Source organism: Xyrauchen texanus, chromosome 11, assembly GCF_025860055.1.
Source record: "Xyrauchen texanus isolate HMW12.3.18 chromosome 11, RBS_HiC_50CHRs, whole genome shotgun sequence".
Lineage (NCBI taxonomy): Eukaryota > Metazoa > Chordata > Actinopteri > Cypriniformes > Catostomidae > Xyrauchen > Xyrauchen texanus.
In genome coordinates this window covers 25,962,513-25,971,888 of record NC_068286.1, presented here as the reverse complement: position 1 = coordinate 25,971,888, position 9,376 = coordinate 25,962,513, and positions in this window count along the sequence as shown.

Here is a 9,376-nt window from a genome sequence, read left to right as displayed (position 1 = left end):
AGAAATAGAGATTTGATAGAAAAGAAGCCTAAAGCATGTTTATGCCTTCTGTTGGTGGCTCATATTTGAATTTTGACAGTTGGTGTTGGCTCATCTGAACATTCCGTCAATGTAAGTGAATGGGATTTTTCCAGTTTTGATCATCCGCTTTGAGAAAACAGTAAGTCAGATCAGTTAGAAAAGATATAGCACACTATTCGGGATAAGTCTGAAGGTCTGTGCTAAGTTTGGTGCTTGTAGCTAAAAAGCTCTAGGACGAGTTAGTCTTGATAATTTTAGTCTCAGAAGAATAATAATAACTAGATTAAAAAGTTTGAGTACAAACTTTAGGTTGGCTTGAGAAAGCCTAGCCTGAAAGTTTGAAGTAGTTGTAAATCTTGAAGTTTGAAGGTTTTTAGTTAGAAGTAGTTATGTTTCAGGAGTTTTAAAAGTTTAAAGAAAATAAGACCATTTAGATTCAGTCTATCAGATAGATAGATAGATAGATAGATAGATAGATAGATAGATAGATAGATAGATAGATAGATAGATAGATAGATATTGACCCTCAGATAGATGGATAGATATTGACCCTCAGATAGATGGATAGATAGATAGATACTGACCCTCAGATAGATGGATAGATATTGACCCTCAGATAGATAGATAGATAGATAGATAGATAGATAGATAGATAGATAGATAGATAGATAGATAGATAGATAGATAGATATGGACCCTCAGATAGATAGATAGATAGATAGATAGATAGATAGATAGATAGATAGATAGATAGATAGATAGATAGATAGATAGATAGATAGATAGATAGATAGATAGATAGATATGGACCCTCAGATAGATGGATAGATGTTGACCCTCAGATAGATAGATAGACAGATATTGACCCTAATATAGATAGATAGATATTGACCCTCAGATAGATAGATAGATTAGATAGATAGATATTGACCATCAGATACATAGATACATAGATACATATTTACCCTCAGATAGATAGATAGATAGATAGATAGATAGATAGATAGATAGATAGATAGATAGATAGATAGATAGATAGATAGATAGATAGATAGATAGATAGATAGATAGATTGATCCTTGCTACCCTGAGTCCCATGAACAAAGCCAGAATTCTTTATGTTGTTCTGGTGCAGAGATATGTGATTTGTTACTTGGTTGCTAAGGTAACACCATCTGGTTGCTAGGTAGTTACCAAGGTGATACTCAAAAGTCTCCTTGCCAACCTGTGTGAAATATGTCAACCCCTAAGTCTTTAAAATGTTCTGGTTCAAAGATATGTGATTTGCTACTTGGTTGCTAGGGTAGCCCTGTCTGGTTGCTATGAAGTTACCAGAGTGATACGTATCAAGGCTCCTTTCCATTCTGAGTGAAATAAATCAACCCAGAATCTCTATGAATTTCTGGTGCAGAGATATGTAATTTAATACTCAGTTGCTAGGGTAACCCCATATGGTTGCTAGGCAGTTACCATAGTTATACTTATCTAGTCTCCTTGCCATCCTGATTGAAATAAATCAACCAAGAAGTCTCTACGAATTTCTGGTGCAGAGATATGTGATTTGTTACTTGGTTGCTAGGGTAACCCCGTCTGCTTGCTAGGCAGTTACCATAGTGATATTTATCAAATCTCCTTGCCATCCTGATTTAAATAAATCAACCCAGAAATCTCTGCAATTTTCTGATCTAGAGATATGTGATTTGATACTCGGTTGCTAGGGTAACCCCATCTGGTTGCTAGGCAGTTACCATAGTGATACTTATCAAGTCTCCTTGCCATCCTGATTGAAAAAATCAACCCAGAAGTCTCTACGTATTTCTGGTGCAGAGATATGTGATTTGTTTCTCGGTTGCTAGGGTAACCCCATCTAGTTGCTGGGCAGTTACCATAGTGATACCTATCAAGTCTCCTTGCCATCCTGATTGAAATAAATCAACCCAGAAGTCTCTACATTTTTCTGGTGAAGAAATATTTGATTTGTTACTCGGTTGCTAGGCTAACCCCATCTGGTTGCTAGGCAGATATCAGGGTGATACTTAATGAGCCTCCATGCTATCTTGAGTGAAATAAATCAACCCGGAAGTCTCTACAATTTTCTTTTACAGAGATATGTGATTTCTTAATCAGTTGCTAGGTTAACTTATGTGGTTGCTAGGCAGTTACCAAGGTTATACTTATTGAGGCTCCTTGCCATCCTGAGTGAAATAAGTCAACCCGAAGTCTCTACGTATTTCTGGTGCAGAGATATGTGATTTGTTTCTCGGTTGCTAGGGTAACCCCATCTAGTTGCTGGGCAGTTACCATAGTGATACCTATCAAGTCTCCTTGCCATCCTGATTGAAATAAATCAACCCAGAAGTCTCTACATTTTTCTGGTGAAGAAATATTTGATTTGTTACTCGGTTGCTAGGCTAACCCCATCTGGTTGCTAGGCAGATATCAGGGTGATACTTAATGAGCCTACATGCTATCTTGAGTGAAATAATTCAACCCGGAAGTCTCTATAATTTTCTTCTGCAGAGATATGTGATTTCTTAATCAGTTGCTAGGTTAACTTATGTGGTTGCTAGGCAGTTACCAAGGTTATACTTATTGAGGCTCCTTGCCATCCTGAGTGAAATAAGTCAACCTGGAAGTCTCTATGACAATCTGATCCTGAGATACCCATCTTAGTGATTTTGAATGGAAGTCAAAGGGATTTGGTTGCTAGGGTGCTCTAAATGGTTGCTAGGGCATGGCTTAGTATTTTCCATGATGATACTTAAAGACTGACTGCTCACCCAATTCAAACAAGCCAACTCTCATGTCTGTAGGACATTCTGATCAGGTGATATCCATCTAAGCAATTTTGAATGGCAGTCAATGGGTTCTGGTTGCTAGGTTGCACTAAATGATATACAGACAGACAGATAGACAGACAGACAGATTGACAGATATGACAGAGAGAGGGAGGGAAAAAGGATGAATAGAAAGAAATAGATAGAGAGATATATATATAAACATTGTATTGACATAGCAATATTGTAAAAACAGTTTTTTAAATAAAGTTTGATTGAATTTGTTAGAAATAAAGATTGAATAGAGTGGCCCTCATCACTTTAAGAGACATATAGAAATAGAGATTTGATAGAAAAGAAGCCTAAAGCATGTTAAAGCCTTCTGTTGGTGGCTCATATTTGAATTTTGACAGTTGGTGTTGGCTCATCTGAACATTCCGTCAATGTAAGTGAATGGGATTTTTCCAGTTTTTGATCATCTGCTTTGAGAATACTGTAAGTCAGATCAGTTAGAAAAGATATAGCACACTATTTGGGATAAGCCTGAAGGTCTGTATTAAGTTTGGTGCTTGTAGCTTAAAATCTCTAGGAGGAGTTACTCTTGATAATTTTAGTCTCAGAATAATAATAATAACTAGAAAAAAAAGTTAGTCGAGACAAACGTTAAGTTGGCTTGTGAAAGTTTGGACCAGAAAGTTTGAAGAAGTTTAAAGTAGTTTATAGTTTAAAGTAGTTTATAGTTTAAAATAGTTTATAGTTTAAAGTAGTTTGAAGTTTAAAGTAGTTTATAGTTTAAATTAGTTTAAAGTTTAAATTAGTTTGTAGTTTAAATTAGTTTAAAGTTTAAAGTAGTTTGTAGTTTAAAGTAGTTTAAAGTTTAACTTAGTTGCTAGATAGATAGATAGATAGATAGATAGATAGATAGATAGATAGATAGATAGATAGATAGATAGATAGATAGATAGATATTTACCCTCAGATAGATAGATATAGATAGATAGATATTTACCCTCAGATAGATAGATAGAGAGATAGTGATTACCCTCAGATAGATAGATAGATAGATAGATATTGACCCTCAGATAGATAGATAGATAGACAGACAGATAGATGCTAGCACGTTTTTAGCATGTTTTAGCACTTCGCTAGGCGATGCTTGCATGTGTTAGCATGATGCTAGCACGTTCTTAGCATTTTTAAGCACTTCGCTAGGTGATGCTAGCATGTGTTAGCATGATTCTAGCACGTTTTTAGCATGTTTTAACACTTCGCTAGGCGATGCTAGCATGTGTTAGCATGATTCTAGCACATTTTTAGCATTTTTTAACACTTTGCTAGGCAATGCTAGCACGTTTTTAGTATGTTTTAGCACTTCGCTAGGCGATGTTAGCATGTGTTAGCATGATGCTTGCACGTTTTTAGCATTTTTTTACCACTTCGCTAGGCAATGCTAGCATGTGTTAGCATGATGCTAGCACGATTTTAGAATGTTTTAGCACTTCACTAGGTGATGCTAGCATGTGTTAGCATGATGCTAGCACGTTTTTAGCATTTTTTAGCACTTCGCTAGGTGATGCTAGCATGTGTTAGCATGACGCTAGCACGTTTTTAGCATGTTTTAGCACTTCGCTAGGCGATGCTAGCATGTTTTAGCATGATGCTAACACGTTTTTAGCATTTTTTAGCACTTCGCTAGGTGATGCTAGCATGTGTTAGCATCATGCTAGCACGTTTTTAGCATGTTTTAGTACTTCGCTAGGCGATGCTAGCATGTGTTAGCATGATGCTAGCACGTTTTTAGCATTTTTTAGCACTTTGCTAGGCGATGCTAGCACGTTTTTAGCATGTTTTAGCACTTCGCTAGGCGATGCTAGAATGTGTTAGCATGATGCTAGCATGTTTTTAGCATGTTTTAGCACTTCGCCAGGCAATGCTAGCATGTGTTAACATGATGCTAGCACGTTTTTAGCATTTTTTACGACTTCGCTAGGCAATGCTAGCATGTGTTAGCATTATGCTAGCACGTTATTAGCATGTTTTAGCACTTCACTAGGTGATGCTAGCATGTGTTAGCATGATGCTAGGACGTTTTTAGCATTTTTTAGCACTTCACTAGGCGATGCTAGCATGTGTTAGCATGATGCTAGCACGTTTTTAGCATTTTTTAGCACTTCGCTAGGTGATGATAGCACGTTTTTAGCATGTTTTAGCTCTTCGCTAGGCGATGCTAGCACGTTTTTAGCATGTTTTAGCACTTCGCTATGCGATTTTAGCATGATGTTAGCACATTTTTAGCTTGTTTTAGCACTTCGCTAGGCGATGCTAGCATGTGTTAGCATGATGCTAGCACGTTTTTAGCATGTTTTAGCGTGTGGCTATGAAGATTTTAGGTCATTACTTTTTGGCTGCTTGATAAAATAAATCCTCTGACGGAGAGAGAGAGAGGGAGAGATGCAGGGCTTACAGGCCCTTTTTGTCTGTGTGTGTGAAAATGTCAGTTGGGATTTAAATTTCTGAACATTCCACAATGTTAAGTCAATGGGATTTTTCCAGTTTTTGATCATCCGCTGTGGGAAAACCGTAAGTCCGATCAGTTAGAAAAGATATAGCACACTATTCGGGATTAGTCTGAAGGTCTGTGCCGAGTTTGGTGCATGTAGCTTAAAAGCTCTAGGAGGAGTTAAGTCTTGGTAATTTTAGTCTGAGAAGAATAATAATAACTAGATAGGTACATTTCCTGAAGAAAAAGTGAGTGGTGCTTGCCGTGGCAAAACTCGTCAAACAGCATGTTATAACTTGAAAAGAACAAAAATTATGGTCATAAATAAATCAACCCAGAAGTCTGTACGATTTTCTGGTGGAGAAATATGTGATTTGTTACTTGGTTGCTAGGGTAAGCCCATGTGGTTGCTATGCAGTTACCAAGGTAATACAATACATGGCTCCTTTCCATCCTGAGTGAAATAAGTCAACCCGGAAGTCTGTAGTGTTTTCTGGTGCAGAGATATGTGATTTGTTACTCTGTTGCTATGGTAACCCCAACTGGTTGCTAGGCAGTTACCATAGTGATACTAATGAAGTCTCCTTGCCATCCTGATTGAAATAAGTCAACCCAGAAGTCTCTACGTTTTTGTGATGCAGCAATATGTGATTTGTTACTTGGTTGCTAGGGTAACCCCTCCTTGTTGCTAGGCAGTTACCATAGTGATTCTAATCAAGTGTCTTTGCCATCCTGATTGAAATAAACCAACCCAGAAGTCTCTTCGTTTTTCTGATGCAGAGATATGTGATTTATTTAGTCGGTTGCTAGGGTAACCCCATCTGGTTGCTAGGCAGTTACCATAGTGATACTAATGAAGTCTCCTTGCCATCCTGATTGAAATAAGTCAAGCCAGAAGTCTCTACGTTTTTGTGATGCAGAGATATTTCATTTGCTAGTCGGTTGCTAGGGTAACCCCATCTGGTTGCTAGGCAGTTACCATAGTGATACTAATGAAGTCTCTTTGCCATCCTGATTGAAATAAGTCAACCCGGAAGTCTCTATGTTTTTGTGATGCAAAGATATGTGATTTGTTACTCGGTTGCTAGGGTAACCCCATCTGGTTGCTAGGAAGTTACCATAGTGATACTAATGAAGTCTCCTTGCCATCCTGATTGAAATAAGTCAACCCGGAAGTCTCTATGTTTTTCTGATGCAGAGATATGTGATTTGTTAATCGGTTGCTAGGGTAACCCCATCTGGTTGCTAGGCAGTTACCATAGTGATACTAATCAAGTCTCTTTTCCATCCTGATTGAAATAAGTCAACCCAGAAGTCTGTACGATTTTCTGGTGCAGAAATATGTGATTTGTTACTCGGTTGCTAGGGTAAGCCCATGTGGTTGCTATGCAGTTACCAAGGTAATACAATACATGGCTCCTTTCCATCCTGAGTGAAATAAGTCAACCCAGAAGTCTGTAGTGTTTTCTGGTGCAGAGATATGTGATTTGTTCCTCGGTTGCTAGGGTAACCCCATCTGGTTGCTAGGCAGTTACCATAGTGATACTAATGTAGTCTCCTTGCCATCCTGATTGAAATAAACCATCCCAGAAGTCTCTACTTTTTTCTGATGCAGAGATATGTGATTTGTTACTCGGTTGCTAGGGTAACCCCATGTGGTTGCTAGGCAGTTACCATAGTGATACTTATCAAGTGTCCTTGCCATTCTGATTGAAATAAACCAACCCAGAAGTCTCTACGTTTTTCTGATGCAGAGATATGTGATTTGTTACTCGGTTGCTAGGGTAACCCCATCTTGATGCTAGGCAGTTACCATAGTGATAGTAATGAAGTCTCCTTGCCATCCTGAGTGAAATAAGTCAACCCGGAAGTCTGACTTCAAGCTTAGAGAATGACTGGCCAAGGGTTGAGAAAGACACCTTGGGCAGGTAGTCAGGGTGAGGGTGCAAAGAATGCTCTTGTTCCTACCTGGGGCAACTCAAAACAGGACGGCAAAAGAGACAGAGCCTGTAGGTACCCAAGTCTCCTTAGAGACGTAATTGCCATATGAAAAACCATCTTGAGAGTCAGAAGTCTACCAAACGCTGACTCTAGAGGTTTTAAAAGGGGGGTCTTACCCTATGAAGAGGTCCTAGCAAGGATGCCTCTTAGAGGGCACCCCGCCCACCAAGGCGTGGCAAACCGAAGTGGAAGCCACATAGAACTTGGCAGTGGTGAGGCAAGTGCCCGCTGACAGTTCTTTCCACAGAAAATCCAGAACTGAAGCAAACTGGCAGTTAGCTGGTTCTGTAATTTGAACTTATTAGAAGGAAACGCATGGAGGCGCATTTGTGCCATGTATGCGCCACCACGATCAGCACCCCCGAGGGGGGGGGACTGGGTGACTCAGGGAGAAGTAGAGGAGACATTGCTCTATCAACAGGCGAAGAGGTCCTCTTCTGCCCTGTAAAATCTACCCAGATCAGTTCCAAGGGAGGGAGCCCTAGCGCTTGCAATGGTCCCGATAACTTCAGGAGAAAGCCCTGTGAACCTCAGTTGGTACCCTACAGGGGCCAAGCATGAAAGGTTTCACAATTCGGGCCGGGGATGAATATGCCCCCTGAGCCTGAGAAAGAAGGTCCTACCTGTTCGGAATCACCCAAGGTGAGCCGTCGAGGAGAGATATTATCTCCGAGAACCATATCCTGTTTAGCCAGCACAGCGCCATTAATAGGAGGCAAGACCCTTGCAGGTGAACATTGCCAAGACTCCCGGGAGCAGAGAAACCGGGGAAAGAAACGCATACAGATGCATTCTGGGTCATGTATGTGTTTTAACGTCCAGACCCAAGGGGGCTGGGTGATTTCAGGGAGAAGTAGAGGAGACATTGCACTATTCATAGAGGTGAAGAGGTCCTCTTCTGCCCTAAGATCTCACCCAAACTTGTTCCAAGTGGAAAAAGCCCGGCATGTAAAAGGTCTCGATAACCTCAGGAGAGAGCCCTGTGTCCCTCAGTTGGTACCCTTAGGGGCCAAACATGAAAGATTCCACAATTTGGGGCAGGGATGAAATATTGCCCTGTGCCTGAGACAGAAGATCCTTCCTGTTCGGCATTGCCAAAGGCGGGCCGTCGAGGGAAGAGATTAGCTCCGAGAACCAAGCCCTGTTCGGCCAGCGCGGTGCTATCAGTAAGAGGCAAAAACCCTTGCTGGCGAACTCTGGGCAACTACTACCTTAGGGTGGAGTTCTTAAATCCCCCGTTGGTATGGACCGTAAATCTGCTCCCATATACGGGCATCCAGGGATATAACTGACCTGAGTGACAGGAGCTTGCCCTGGGCCCTAAGGAGAACCCAACGTGTCAGAAATACAGCTGACAAGAACGTGGGTCTCCTTGATGATTTATATAAGAGGCTACCGCTGCATTGTCCACCCGCACCAAGACATGGCAGCCTCAGGAGGAGGTATTTAAGGGCCAGAAATACAGCCATCAACCCGAGGCAGAGACTGTGACAACCGGCTGACAACCCTCCTATCCCCTTAAGCTGGACGACCACTTAAGGCCGCTACCCCGCCCATCAGGGAGGCATCTGTCGTTAGCAGCCTGCGACAACAAGACGCACCTAGAGTGGGACCCAAGGTAGAAAACCGGGGGTCTGAACCACATAGAAAGGGAACGAAGCCTGAGGCGCGTAACCCTATTTAGCCTAGGGGTTTTGGCCCTTGGAAGAAATCCCCTGGCTTTTGGCCACAACAAAAACGGTCTCATGAGCAGAAGGTCCAGAGGGATCACTGTGGACGCATTCGCCCTGAGAGGAAATCATTGATACTGATAACAGTGCAACCTTGACCTAGCCTGACTTTGCTCAGGGTGATCTAAATGGACTCAATCCTAGCGGGAGACAGTTGTGCCCGCATTGAGATTGAACTCCATACGATGCCCCGATATACAGTGTTCTGAGTGGGAGAGAGGACGCTTTTCTTGGCATTGAGCCTCAACCCCAGAGAAACAGATGAGCTAAGACGATGTCCCTGTGCTGAACTTCCAGTTCCTGGAACTGCGCTAGGATCAGCCAGTCGTCTACATAATTCAGAATGC